General features: G+C 46.0%; 1 pseudogene; it reads right to left on the bottom strand.

Moving 5' to 3' along the window:
- Positions 1-1,741: 1,741 nt before the first annotated feature.
- Positions 1,742-1,859, bottom strand: LOC126095873 (5S ribosomal RNA; annotated as a pseudogene).
- Between the last annotated feature and the right edge of the window lie 12,957 nt (positions 1,860-14,816).

Here is a 14,816-nt window from a genome sequence, read left to right as displayed (position 1 = left end):
TGGTGAGCACCGCCCTCACACAGTTCTTGTTGGGGAGGGGGAGGCACTCGAACGGCTCGTCTTCTTCTTCTCCCTCGGTCTCCATCGGCACTTCCTGTGTCGTCTGCGTTCCCGCAGAGACAGGAGTGACGACTGCTTCCGAGGGGGCCGCCTCCCTGTTGTCGGCGGTTTCCCCGACTGCATGACCACCTCCCTAGCAACCTGCGTTGCCGCGTCGGCCAGGGAGGCGGTCGTTTGTGTCGCCGCGTCTACCCCCGTACTGGTGCGGGTCGGTGCCACGTCCGGCCTCGTGCGAGACTTGAGGTACAAGGTGACCCTTAGTTGAGTCACCTCCCGACGCGTCTCTTCTAGTTCCGCTCTCAGGGCCGCACTCTCCTCCGCCATGGCAGATTTGAGCGCGGTGAATGCGTCCTCGTTGGCTTCCCGCAGTGCATGGAGGAAGGCGTCCACGTCGTCTTTGTGGCGCAGCCCGCTTCCCCTACTAAGGTAGGAGGGCGGGGTGTCCACCTTTTCTTCTTGTTGGGCCACCTCTTCGTGTGTGGTGGCCAACTTCCGCTGCTTCCACGTCTTCAGATAGCTGCAGCTGCGCGCGTTTGCTGCGTGCGAGCCACCGCAATTTATGCACGCTGCTGCAGTACCTCTCGGTTTGGTGCAGTTTCGTGTGTGGTGCGGTTTCCCGCACTTAACACACGCAACGTCTCATTCCCTGGCTGTGTGTCCCAGCTTTTGACACTTATAGCACTGTACTTGTGCCACAGGCTTCCGTTTCTTCTTCTTCTTCTTCTTGCCGCAGCCGTTGCTCCCGACTGCGTTTAGCAGGAGCTCAACAGTAGCAGCAATCTTGCCTCTTCCTCCATTCCTGCGTCTCGGCATGGCGTTGGGCTAGTGGCGTTGGCGTGCGCGAGCGACGGTAAGGAGGTGAGCCGCAGCGAGTCGAACAGACGAGTGCGTGCGTGCGTGCGTGCGTGTGTGTGTAACTGGACCGCGGCAACGCGTCGCGGCGCTTATATTCTCTTCGCCTAGATGCCACTGCTGTCTCGGTGTCGTCCTAGAGAGGGGTTCGCCAGCGTACTATAGACTGACGTCGTCTCACAGCCCTCTCTGCTCTACCGCCGGCCAGTGTGGCCAAGCGGTTAAAGGCGCTACAGTCTGGAACCACGTGGCCGCTACGGTCGCAGGTTCGAATCCTGCCTCGGGCATGGATGTTTGTGATGTCCTTAGGTCAGTTAGGTTTAAGTAGTTCTAAGTTCTAGGGGACTGATGATCATAGAAGCTGTCCCATAGTGCTCAGAGCCATTTGAACCATTTTGATCTCTGCTCTACCGTTCTTGACAGGGATGCCGGCGCTTGACGTACGCCGAAACATTATTCATAAGTATCTCCAGCGTTTCAGAAGGCGACTGCGCAAAAACTACGAGACAACAGAAAACTGACACATGCAAGGGTACAGAGCAAGCCTGGTAAAACATTTGCTCTTCCTGAATGCACTCGCTCTCCGCCAGTGCAGCTGAGACTCCGGCTTGCCCCGAGCAAACTCCGTCCAAACAGGCCTTGGAAGGTCCAACGGTACCGACGGCCGCCGTCTCATCCTCAGACCACAGGCGTCACTGGATGCGGATATGGAGGGGCATGTGGCCAGAACACCGCTCTCCCGGCCGTGTGTCAGTTTACGATACCCGGCCGCTACTTCGCAACCAAGTAGCTCCTCAGTTTGCCTCACAAGGGCTGAGCGCACTTCGCTTGCCAACAGCGCTGGGCGGACCAGATGGTCACCCATCCAAGTGCTAACCCAGCCCGACAGCGCCTGACTTCGGTGATCTGACGGGAACCGGTGTTACCACAGCGGCAAGGCTGTTGGCCGGCTTGCCCCGCCACTGCGCTATTCTGAACGGTGTGATGGAGACATCTGTGTACTAAAGGCTACACATGAAGGAAACGAGGGAGACGTCTCACGCCCGGCACTCACAGCTTTACTTCTGCCAGTGGTGGAGCACTTGCCCGCGAAAGGCAAGGGTCCCGAGTTCGAGTCTCGGTCGGGCACACAGTTTTAATCTGCCAGGAAGTTTCATATCAGCGCACACTCCGCTGCAGAGTAAAAATTTCATTCTGGAAACATCCCCCAGGCTGTGGCTAAGCCATGTCTCCGCAATATCCTTTCTTTCAGGAGTGCTAGTTCTGCAAGGTTAGCAGGAGAGCTTCTGTAAAGTTTGGAAGGTAGGAGACGAGGTACTGGCAGAAGTAAAGCTGTGAGTGCCGGGCGTGAGTCGTGCTTCGGTGGCTCTGTTGGTGGAGCACTTGCCCGCGAAAGGCAAGGGTCCCGAGTTCGAGTCTCGGTCGCGCACACAGTTTTAATCTGCCAGGAAGTTTCATATCAGCGCACACTCCGCTGCAGAGTGAAAATTTCATTCTGGAAACATCCCCCAGGCTGTGGCTAAGCCATGTCTCCGCAATATCCTTTCTTTCAGGAGTGCTAGTTCTGCAAGGTTAGCAGGAGAGCTTCTGTAAAGTTTGGAAGGTAGGAGACGAGCTGTGAGTGCCGGGCGTGAGTCGTGCTTCGGTGGCTCTGTTGATGGAGCACTTGCCCGCGAAAGGCAAGGGTCCCGAGTTCGAGTCTCGGTCGGGCACACAGTTTTAATCTGCCAGGAAGTTTCAAGGGAGACGTGTTTGAAACACTGTGCAGCTACTCGGAGATGATTATTGCAACATACATTAATAAGCGGGCGTTTATCACGTGTGTCTATTTTCAAATTTTTTTTCCCGACAACCGGCCGAAGTAGCCGAGCGGTTCTAGGCGCTACAGTCTGGAACCGCGCGACGGCTACGGTCGCAGGTTCGAATCCTCCTCGGGCATGGATGTCTGATGTCATTAGGTTAGTTAGCTTTAAGTAGTTCTAAGTTCTAGGGGACTGATGACCACAGAAGTTAAGTCCCATTGTGCTCAGAGCCATTTGAACCATTTTTCCCGCCAAAGCAATTACTTTTGTTACCGGATTAAATAAACACTCTCTACAGTGCTAATACGGTGTGTAGAACTACAAAAAGCATTAAATGAAGGCATTTTTATTATGTTGTGATGTTTACAAACTTATACACATTTCTATTTTAGAATATGTAATAATTTTGGAAAGAATACGTAATAGTCCTGAAGCTAGGGTTCGCGATACAGTCAAACATGTGGAGTCACGGGTATTATCATCTCTGAAACCTGAACGTTGGCGTTTTTTAGCCAGATATTAAAATAACTTAAGCAGCTTGTCTGTGCAGCCGAGGATATAGCTGCTAGGGTAATATTTTATAAAAGTCGTGTAAATTCCTGGATTGGACAAACAGGTCCTTGGGCTGGGTGCTCCACTGTACATCTATCACCTCAATTAGAAAGTAAAGAGGTTCATCAGCAGCGAAAAGGGAAAATGGTCTGACAAATAAATTGAAATTCTTCTTCAGCCGTGCAATGCATTGCAGTTTCTTTGAGTACTCATGATGAAATGTTTCAATTACCGAAACATATTCAGTCATGTCTGGCCCATAAATGACTGGCTTCACTTATGGGAAACCTTTCATTCATGAACTTGAAGCTGATTTATCCAGAGGATTAATTTTTTTCTGCCATATCCGTTACCAAATGATTCTCCCATTGTATTAAGATACTTAAAGAAAACAATTTGTGATGTCAACAGTAAAAGATTTCGTCACCACTCTACTTACACTTAGTTTCTTTTCTTAATGGCTGCGTTCAGTTAAGCCAGCATTCACCGTCTCCCATCCGAAAACAAATGGTTGATGTCGTAGTGACGTTCTAATAAATATTTTTCTAGCTCATAATAGTGCAATGACTTATTAAGCCATTCGCTTGGACTTTAAACGATAGAAAGAGTAAGACAATTTCCATTCGGGATTGAATAAGACTACAGCAAAACAGGGTGATAAATTTGTGCGCCTTAACCGAGGAAAAGGAATTTCCGGGTCCACCGACGCACATTGCACTGTTATCAACTTCTCCGACAGTGAAATTGATGACGCCACCATCGTGGTTCTCAGTAAGGGACTGAACTTTGCTCCAGCTCCACAAAAGCTACCAGTGTATATCTAAGAATGTTTATGCTGGAATCTGTCAGTTTTAAAATCGTGATGAATGTGAACACTTGTAATCGGCCCAATAACGTGTGCGTATACAGCAGTTATTTTAAAACTGAAATTCCGGCTTCTTGTATAGCTCACGATACCAACATGCACATCATTGTATAGAATCACTTACTGTCCTTAATAAGAAGATTGTGTATTGATGTAAACATAGATATGTTGTTACTCCATGTATTACAGATCTTGGATGTAGATATGGGCGTTGTTACGTTCTCCTCTGTAGTCTCCCCTTACTACCACCCATATCCGGAAGGGTTTTCTCTACTCTATTTCTTTTTAAAAGAAACCCAAAGACCGGAGTCAGCCTAACAGGTTGACGCAGACCTCGTCCATTACCTAGTGCGCACAGCGCAATGCTCTCACAAGGACCTTACTGCAAGTGCGAATCTTTGCAGCCACTGGCGCACATCTTTCGCAAGCTCCATGTCATGGCGCGAATGCTAACAAGTGTGTGAGCTTTAACACGCTTCCTTCTTTATTCTATAAGACACGCAAAATTTGGTTACACAATTGACAACAAGTTGATGTCCCATATGTGGGAGCCCTCCACGCGGAAATGAGCCTTTCGCAGACGTAGGGCCATGTCCTCTGCAACCTCTAAAGATGTATAATAGGAAAATCGGAATAGCCTGTATATGTTCATATCACACACAATGGGTCTTGGGGAGCGTCTAGACACTTGACCTCATTGGCAATCTGTATGATTAGTTTTGATAAACTGGGAGCCATACAGTACGAAAAAATTACGCCTTACGAAGCCCCCCGGCTGATGAAACGAGATATTTGTGCAGTTACGAAAGAAAAAAAGTAACAACCGGATCTTCTGAAGACAGAGACGCTGCTAGCGCTGTGGACACCTGGACAAATGCCGGGATTTGAGGCCGTCACCACGGGACCCAGCTTGATGTACGGTGCCCTCGCGAATAACGGGATGAAGATAAAGCAAGGCAGTAGAATGAAGACAGCGAAGGATGCTAACAGGATGCAGCAAATCGCCCGTGACACGCAAAAGGGCTGCCTGCTTTCGCACGGCGCTGCCGTCATCCTGCGGGAGGCAATAGGCCGGGGGGGGGGGGGGGGGGGGGGTCGGACTGAGTTCGCACACGGAGCCATGCCACGTACAGATGCTCACCAAGTACAGGGTGTCCATTAATTATCTTCACAACTTCAGACTTTAATAACTTTTAAATTATACTACATATTAACAAGTGGTTTTTAACATGTGATAACTCATAAAATCTGCTTGTACCTTCCGGGAGACGCAAAACTGAACTTAAAAAACTGATAAAATGTGGACACCACAGGAGGAAGTTCATTGTGGCCTGGTTTATAGCGACGATGTCAGATACGAAGTGCAACGAAACTTTTGAACACGGTATAGAAGGTAACCACCGTTCCGGCCACCCATTCGGATTTGGCGTACGTCATTTATGGAAACAAGTAGTATTCTCCATAAAAAGGGGGCGGGTCGCCTATCTGTTTCAGACGGCAACGTGGACGAGGTACCGCAGGCGTTTGCAAGGACTCTGAGAAAATCGGTGCGTACGGCGGCTAGAGAATTGAAAATGAGAAGAGCAACAGTGCACAATCTCTTGCATATGAGGTTACGGCTACATCCCTACAAGGTACAGCTGTTTCGGGCATTTATTTTATTTAATCATATGGCTAGGGCTCCCCATCGGGCAGACCGTTCACCGGGTGCCGGTCTTCCAATTTGACGTCACTTCGGCGACCTGCAGTCGATGAGGATGATAGGACGATGATGAGGGCAGCAGAACACCCAGTCCCTGGGCGGAGAAAATTCCCTGGCACAGCCGAGAATCGAACCCGGACCCGGAGGATTGACAATCCGTCACGATGACCATTCATCTACCGGGGGCGGACGTTTCAGGCATTAAAGCTTACGGACAAACATCAGCGCTATTAGTTTACAGTAGATATGCTACAGATGATTGATGCAAACAATGACTTTCTAGAAAAGATTTGTTTCTCCGACGTACCCGGCAAACTGAATCGGCATAACGTTCTTACGTGGGGTTCAAAGTATCCTCTTGTTACAGGGGAAATAGAAAGTCCCAAGGTCAATATTTGATGCGGATAATGCACACTTGATCAACTGGTCCATTCTTTTTCATCAAGTCGACCGTCAACGGTGGTGTTCAAAAAAATGGTTCAAATGGTTCTGAGCACTATGCGACTCAACTGCTGAGGTCATTAGTCCCCTAGAACTTAGAACTAGTTAAACCTAACTAACCTAAGGACATCACAAACAGCCATGCCCGAGGCAGGATTCGAACCTGCGACCGTAGCGGTCTTGCGGTTCCAGACTGCAGCGCCTTTAACCGCACGGCCACTTCGGCCGGAGGTGGTGTTCAGCTGGACGTGTTATAAGAGTATGCTGTGCCACAGTTGGTACACCTGCAACTTCTCAATGCATTAGAATAGCGGAGATTTGAATCGTACGTGAAGAGAAATGGAATTCCGCTTAGGCATTATCCGTCCTACTAAGGGTACAGACATTGATGTGTACCAATTAGGATACAAAACTTAACGAGTTATCTTATCACATGTTGAAAACCGTCTGTTCATATCCGGTATAGTTTTAAAAGTATTAAAGTATTAGGTTGAAAAGATAATTTATGGACAGCCTGTACAACGACGGCCTCCATTGATTTATTTATTTTGCCACGTTCCGTTCGTACATCTGAGCGGAAAACAATTCGTCAGGGTACGGGCCACTACATACGACACACATTGAGCCGTGGTAAAATTTGCTGTTGTGAAGAACGCGCCACAGCGCGTAGTGTAAAGCAGTCGCCTTCCGTTTCTGGCGGTGGCGCCGCTGTGGCAATCGCAGCTTTTGTGTCTCCCTCTGGTGTGAAAGGGGAAGCAGTCTGAAGTGTGAAGTCAGTCTGAAGTGTGAGTCTGTCAGTCTCGGAAAGTCTGGTTAGTTGGTCAACCGGATGAGTGTGGAACAGTCAGTGTCTGTCTGTTGTCATGAGTGTGGGACAGTCAGTGTCTGTCTGTTGTCCGGAGTGCTAGTATGTGTTAGACCGCCAGTCTGCTCGAGTTGTTCAGGGCAATGGTCATCGGCGGTCGGATCGATCGGTTGGTCGGTCGCGCACTGGGACACAGGATGACTTGTCCGTCCTGAGCGTCAGTCCAGTGGGTCTCGCCGTATACCAATCGGAGTGGCTTCCAACGAGAGTAACAGGAGTCAACCCGCGACGTCGGTCTGGCTGGGGCGAGCTGCGACGCCGTGAGACGGGAGATCGGCGCGCCTTCCTGCGTCTGTTGAAGCGGCTGGCAGCGGACGGTTCGGGAGAGCGTTTTGGGGGTGCTGCGCCAGGTCTTCGCCAGAAATCGCAGTTATTAGAAGTTAAGTGATCGGTGATATGTTGTTTCAGTTACTTGTTAAATTCTACTTGTTTTCTTGGTCAGTCTCTCGTCCCCAGCTTGCTCGTTTTGTTAGGCACTTAGTGTCTGTCTGTCTGTCGGTCTGCCGTACGTTAATAGCTGTCTCTGTCATTTTTGTCGGGTTCGGTGTTAACGAATTTATTGCTTAAAGGCCGAATTCTTGAAATATGTTTCTATCTTGCTTACCATTTTGTCATTTTGGTACATGTGTAATGTAGAGCATGTTGTACATTTAATGTAAGTCTGCATTTTATGGGTTTTATTTAAATAGTCATTTTAGGTCATAAGCTTGCCACCCTTCCACCGTAAGAGCCCTAAAAAAATGCACTTTCGGTGGCAAATAATTTAAGGGTTGTACCATTTCCATTCCTCTTACGGGGTGCATAGTTAAAATGTTTGTGTGAGTTGTTAAAAATTTTGTGTTTAAAGTAATCTGGTGTGTTGCAGATTTGCACTAGTGTACTCTTTCAGAGGGTGTTGTGAGCGGTCATGACTACGGCCGTGTTGAAAGGGAGCAGGCAAGCTTCTCAGCCGGAAGGCTCCTACTGTTAATATTGTTCTTTGCTTCTAAATAAAACTGTAACTTGATATTTCGAGGGTGCTTTTCTGCTTATAATTTTAAATCTGTTTCGAAAAGGCTTTTAGGAATAAAATTCACATTTGTTAAATTGTGACTTGATATTTCGAGTGTGATTTTCTGCTTATAATTTTAAATCTGTTTTGAAAAAGCTTTTAGGTGTAAATTCACATTTGTTAAAAGTAATTTTCCATCAGTTACTTCCTGGCAACTACTTCCACGCTCACCTAGTATGATTAAATGTATTTGATGAATCGCCAGTAAATAAAGTAAATTCTTTAATAAAAAAAAATTTGAAAGTAATTTCACAAATTCACGGTTCACACATTACGTGGAACAGTGAAAATTATAAACTGCTGGAAAGAACTCCTATACGCAACAAAAATACCTCGCCATGAAGAAGCCAGCTTAGATTTTGGAGTTCGCAATTCAAAATTTTCCCGTTTGGGAATGTGGAGAATAGTGCTTGTCGTGCCCCAATGAAATGGATAGCCATGTGGTAAGTACAACCAGTGACATGCACTATATAATCAGAAGTATCTAGGCACATAATAGCGGACATTAAAACAGGGCATGTCCACCCTTGGCCTTTACGACGGCTTCAACTCAGATAGTGAGACTTTCAGTAAAATGTCTGAATGTCTGTGGACGAATGGCAGCCCATTCTTCCTCAAGAACCATAACCAGAGACGCTGGGTTCGGGGGCAAAGTCGACTTTCTGACTCATGTCGGTGATATTCCTTTGCGTTCAGGTAGGGATTCTGAGCAGGCGAGTACACTTCAGGAACGTTGATGTCGACAGCCCGTTGCGTCACAGATGCTGCTTCGTAACAGGGTGCACTGGCATGCTGATACAGTCATCGCCTCTGGTGTGTTCCTCTACTCTACGAAATGCATAATATATTTCCATATTTAGCGTTTTCTAAGCAGAATAAGGGGGTCACATTCTAACTACTTTTTCTTCAGTCTTGCTTCTACTATCAACGCAACATCAGAATTACCTCCATGGTGACTTTCCTTTTCTGAAGCCAAACTGATCTTTATACAACCAATTCTCAGGTTTCTTTTCCATCCTTCTGTATATTATTCTCGTCAGGAACTTGAATGTATGAAATGTTAAGTTGATTGCGAAATTATTCTTGGACTTGCCGGCTCTTGGAATCTTGGGGGTTGTGTGGATGATATTTTACCGAAAGTCAGATGGTATATTGCCAGACTCATACATTCTATACACAAAGGTGAGTAGACGTTGCCGGCCGTTGGTGGCCGAGCGGTTCTAGGCGCTTCAGTCTGCAACCGCGCGACCGCTACAGTCGCCGGTTCGAATCCTGCCTCGGGCATGGATGTGTGTGATGTCCTTAGGTTAGTTAGGTTTAAGTAGTTCTAAGTTCTAGGAGACTGATGACCTGAATTGTTATGTCCCATAGTGCTCAGAGCCATTTGAACCATTTTTGAGTAGTCGTTTTGTTGCCACTTCCCCCAATGATTTTAGAAATTCTGGTGGGATGCGATCGATCCCTTCTATATTATTCAGTCTTACAAAACTCTTTTAATGCATCTCCCATCTCTTCTATATCGGCTCTTCTTTCTTCTTCATATAACAATGCGCAAAAATCGATAGTGTGTGATTGTGAGGTTAATGTTGAACATTGTCAGCACCTCACACCGCATATGAATTTGGGGGGGGGGGGGAGGTAATACTAAGAAGCGGTATGAAGTGGGTTGAATCCAGTTTTAGTGAAGGCGAATGGAAAACAAATTTGTTGGAAATATTCTGGGAGAATTCAGTGCATGTATACAGGTAACCTTATAGAGTAGCGCAGCCAATTTTAGAGCATTGTTCCTTATCAATTTGGTATGACAAGGGACATGGAAAGACTTCACTGACATGCTGCTAGGATTGTAATAGGTCAGCATAGCCCGCACGAAAGCGCAACTAAAAAGCTTGGAGAATTTATGTGGTATGTCTTTGCAAGAAAAATGACAAATTTCCCGCGAAGCTCTGGTGGGTAAATTTAGGTAACCAGTCTTCGCAGAAGATTGTGCGACCATTATACTGCCTCTATCGTATATCTATCTCACTAAGGAACTTTGAGGATTATATAACAATTACAAAAGAACGTAGATAGTCATTTTTCCTTCGCTCCCTAGACGAATGGAATTCATACAAGTTATAGAAATGGATTTACGTATGTATGTATGTATGTATGTATGTTCCAGTCTTCTCCTCAGCCAATGGGCCGTTTCAACCAAACTACAAAGGGTTGGGTGTGAAAAAGAAGTGTAGCCCATGACGCGAGAATATCCATAGTTTCGTTATCCAGTACTTGAGAATGAGACCACTTAGAGTCTTATACACACTGTATATGTAATTTCAAACCGTTATGAAACTTTTTCTTGCAGGCGACCTTCAGAAAATGATGAAAGGAAAGAAATTTGTAGCTTACGACGTTTTCGCTGTGCATGAAGTTGCGTCTTGATGCATGACGTTTTGATTTATTGCTTCTTTACTACTAACTGTATTCGCGACATTTTGCAGACAGTATTCACATATACCGTTGAATGTTCCAGAAGAAGTACATCATTGTACTAATCTTGGTTTAGGAGATGCGTGAAAAGCTGCTGCTTCATGCTAGATGTTTAAATGTATTACTTCGTTGGTACTAACTCTCTTCACAACACTTTTCACAGACGGTATCCACATACGTCTGCTCATTAATGTAGCTAGAGAGATGTCATTGTGCCACGCATAGTTCAGGAGATATGACGTCATAAACATTGTCACGCGTAAGACAATTTAGTGCTTCTTTCTTACTAACTTTATTCACAACACAATTCGCTGACAGTAGCCACATACACCACTGGATGTGCCTACAAAATTATATCATTTTACAGCAGATAGATTAGGAGATACAATGTCACAAACTTTGAGCTGTACGAAAATGAAACTGCAAGACGATATTCGCTAGGCATTCAGGTGAAATGTGTTTACAAATACACGTGAATTGTATTAAATATAAAATTTTGAAAAACACAGCCCTCAGTCGCGAACACAATTAATTTGTGACCTAGGTTTCGGTGTCACAAGGGACACCTTCTTCGGACAAAATTAAAACTAAATGTTACAGCATAACGTACCAAAAAATACGAAAGCTGCGGTCATACCTGACAGCGTCAGATAGTCAGAACTAAAAATGCAACAGAGGTGCAAGCCACTAGCGGCTGCCATGTGTCCTCTGCTACAGTCAACACAAAGCTGAAGCATCGTGAGACTTGTGCGCCACGGCAACTTCAAGACAATACCGCCATCTGGTGGCTAATTGGTAAAACAAGCTATTTTGTAAACATCTCTCGTAACTGCAGAGAGGGCAATAAACAAACACCTGTATTATACAACAGTCGCTGATTGACAGCCATGTTAAAAATCTTATGTGTTAAATATGTGTGAAATATATTTGACATGTACGTATGCGAAAAAATCATGGCTAAAAAGCTATCCTAAATCCCTGTAACGATTTCAGTGAAATTTGGTATTCATGTTCTGGAAAGAAGAGCCAACGGCCTTGCCGCAGGGATAACACCGGCTCCCGTCGGATCAACGATGTTTCTCGCTGTCGCGCTTCGCTCACTTTGATGGGTCACTGTCTGGGTTTGCAGAGTGCTGTTGGCAAGCGGGGTGCACTCAGCCTTTGTGAGACCCACTGAGAAATTAATTGTGTGAGACACCGGTCACGGAAACTGACAACGGCCGGGAAAGCTGTATGCTGACTACATGCCCCTCCGTATTGGCAGATGGTGGCGCCTACGGGCTGAGGATCACAAGCTGCCGGTCAGTACCGTTGCGCCTTCAGGGGTAAGAACCACCAGCCTCCTATCGGGGTATGTGTGATCACATGGAGAGGGAAAGGACCAAGAAGAAGTGGAAGGGGAACGAGGGGTGAGGAGGGGGAAGGAGGAGATAAGCACAGAGGAGGAGGAGATGGACGTAGATAGGGGAGGGGGAAATTAAAAGGGATGGCACGGGAAGAGGACAGAAATAGGAAAGAGGAGGAAATGAGCAGGGAGGGGAACATGAGATGGACAGAGAGGGGGGGGGGGAAGAGTAGATGGACAGGCAGTGGAAGAGGACTAGATGGACAGAGAGGTGAAGGAGCAGATGGACAGGGAGATGGGAAAGAGTGGATGGACAGAGAGAGATGAAGAAGTAGATGGACAGAGAGAGGTGGAGGAGGAGACTGACAAAGAGAAGTGGAGGAGGAGATGGAATTAGACGGGAAGAAGGAGATGGACAGACGGGGAAGAAGCAGGCGGACAGAGCGAGGGGGGGGGGGGAGCAGATTGACATAGAGAAGGGGGAGGAAAAGATGGACGGAGAGAACGCAGGAGGTGGACAGAGGGTAGGGTTTGAGAAGGTGGACAGTGAGAGGGAATGATGGACAGAGATGGGGTGGAAGTGATGGACAGGGACAAGGGGTGGATAGTGAGGGGGAGGAGAATTGGATGCAGAGAGAGGGGATGGGTAGTGAGAGGGGTGGGAGGAGGTCAGTAGGGGGGGAGGAGGAGAGAGACCGAGAGAGGGGGCAAGGAGATATGGACAGAGAGAGAGAGAGAGAAGGGCAGAGTGAGGATGAAAGAGACTATTAGAAGATTTGAAAAAATAAATACCTAAGCAACCGCAGGTTCCTCAGCTTGTAGGAAGTAAAATCGATAGTACTGGTATGACATACCTTCAGCCAAGCACCATACAGTGGCTTCCGGAGGATATACCCTAGGACTGTTCGGGAACTAAGGTCCGTTCGGTCGCGAAATTGGACCCACAGTGCAAATACTTTATTTGCAACAGTAAGCTACACCTTCCAGCTATTTCTCTACACAGTCGCCGCTCCAACTGAGACATTTGTCATAGTGTTGTACCAGCTTTCCTATACACCAGTCACAGAAAGCAGCCGCCTGTTTTTTTTTCTGTCAATTCTCTATGCTGATCTCTAGCTTGTTGTTTGCGTCGAAATGTTGTCTCCATAGACAGTGGTTCATGTGAGCTGAGATAAAAATCAGAGGGAGCAAAGCCCGGGCTGTATGGTGGGTGATCAAACACTTCCCCTCGAGAACGCTGCAGGAGCACCCTCATTGCCCTTGCAGTGTGCGGCCGAGAACTTTCATGAAGAAGGCAATCAAAGAAAGTTACATTGTATGGGCTGCATGAAATCAGGCGAAATCTCTCACAAGCATTCGTATTTGGCAGTGCTCACTGTGCGCTCCGAACTGAAAACAGACACTGTCCAACACCTTTACGCAAAGCTTCATCGGATTTCCATTTCGCGACCAATCGGATCTTATTTTGCGAATAGCCCTCGAATATGTGAAGATATAGAAAGGTAGCGAAATTTTAACAGTGTACATGGCCTAGAAAATACGGAAGAGATTATAGGGGATTCTGGATGCTTTAGTTGCGGAGATTTCAAAAAGTAAACGTAAAACAGTCTGTAGATCAATCACTTCAAGAGACAACAGCACAGGCGATACTCGATGGTGTTATCAACCGACACTTTTCCCAGTGCACAATAACTATCATTTCTGAGTGTTGGAGCCGTTACTTCATTCCTACACAGCAACCTGAATCGAGCGATGCTACAATGGCAGATGTATGACGTCACAAGGTGAAATGAGACAGCCACGAAGGATGCCGTACGCTCATTCAGTGCTCATGTGAAATTGTGCCAGCATTAACTACTTATCTTCTGATTGACTGCTACTGTGAAAGCTGAAGGGGATTATCCTCTTGTCTGCGCACCAATATCGAGTATTTTCATTTATTAAAAATAAAGTAACGTTTCAGATATAGTACTAAATGGCATGGAAGACCCTCTAAGTACTGTACTATGATAATACAATCAAAAGAGACCCTCTAAGTACTGTACTATCATGATAAATCAAAACATCATTTTGTACTAGAATTTAGATAAATAATTAATGTACTAAGCAGAAGCTAATCACTTCGTGAATCAAGGCGGTATAACGAAATACCGTCCAGACAAACGTTTCGCGCCATCAGGTCAGTTTTAAGTTTGATAGCATGGCTTCAGGAAGTGTAATCAGTACATCATTTTGTAATTAAATGTAGGTAAATAATTGACATACTAATTACATAATTACTACAAGAATGGTTAATTTCTCTTCTGATATGTTTATAATAAGAATTCTTCTGTTGAAATTGATAAAGAACTGAATTTTGACTAATGTGAATGGTAGATAATTCAGCATGTGAACCTGATAAGCATGTCCATGACTAAGCAACACTGTAAAACTCGAATGACTGATTTCTCTGACAGAATATACGTTCTAATACTACAAATGAAATTTGGCTTGGAGGCAACTTGACCGCTGAGGAAGAACACAGGGTGCTTTAGCAAGGGTGCTTTAGCAAGCATGTAGTACAAGATATTGTATTGAAGAACATAACGCGAATTAGAGGGAATTAGAGAATTTGATCTTTGAAGTTTATCATATGCATGAAAATACTTTTAGTGATTGATATGTTCGACATAATACTATTCAACGTTTGTCTAATAACGTGTTTAACCCATATTTCTGTTTTAATATTGTTAAATGTGAAAATAACTCTGTCTGTTACGTTTTCACGACTAATCCGGTGAACCGATTTCGTTGACAGCTTGAACCCCGA

Source organism: Schistocerca cancellata, chromosome 8, assembly GCF_023864275.1.
Source record: "Schistocerca cancellata isolate TAMUIC-IGC-003103 chromosome 8, iqSchCanc2.1, whole genome shotgun sequence".
Lineage (NCBI taxonomy): Eukaryota > Metazoa > Arthropoda > Insecta > Orthoptera > Acrididae > Schistocerca > Schistocerca cancellata.
Note: the sequence above shows the minus strand (reverse complement) of the source record. Positions and strands in the feature narration are given on the sequence as shown.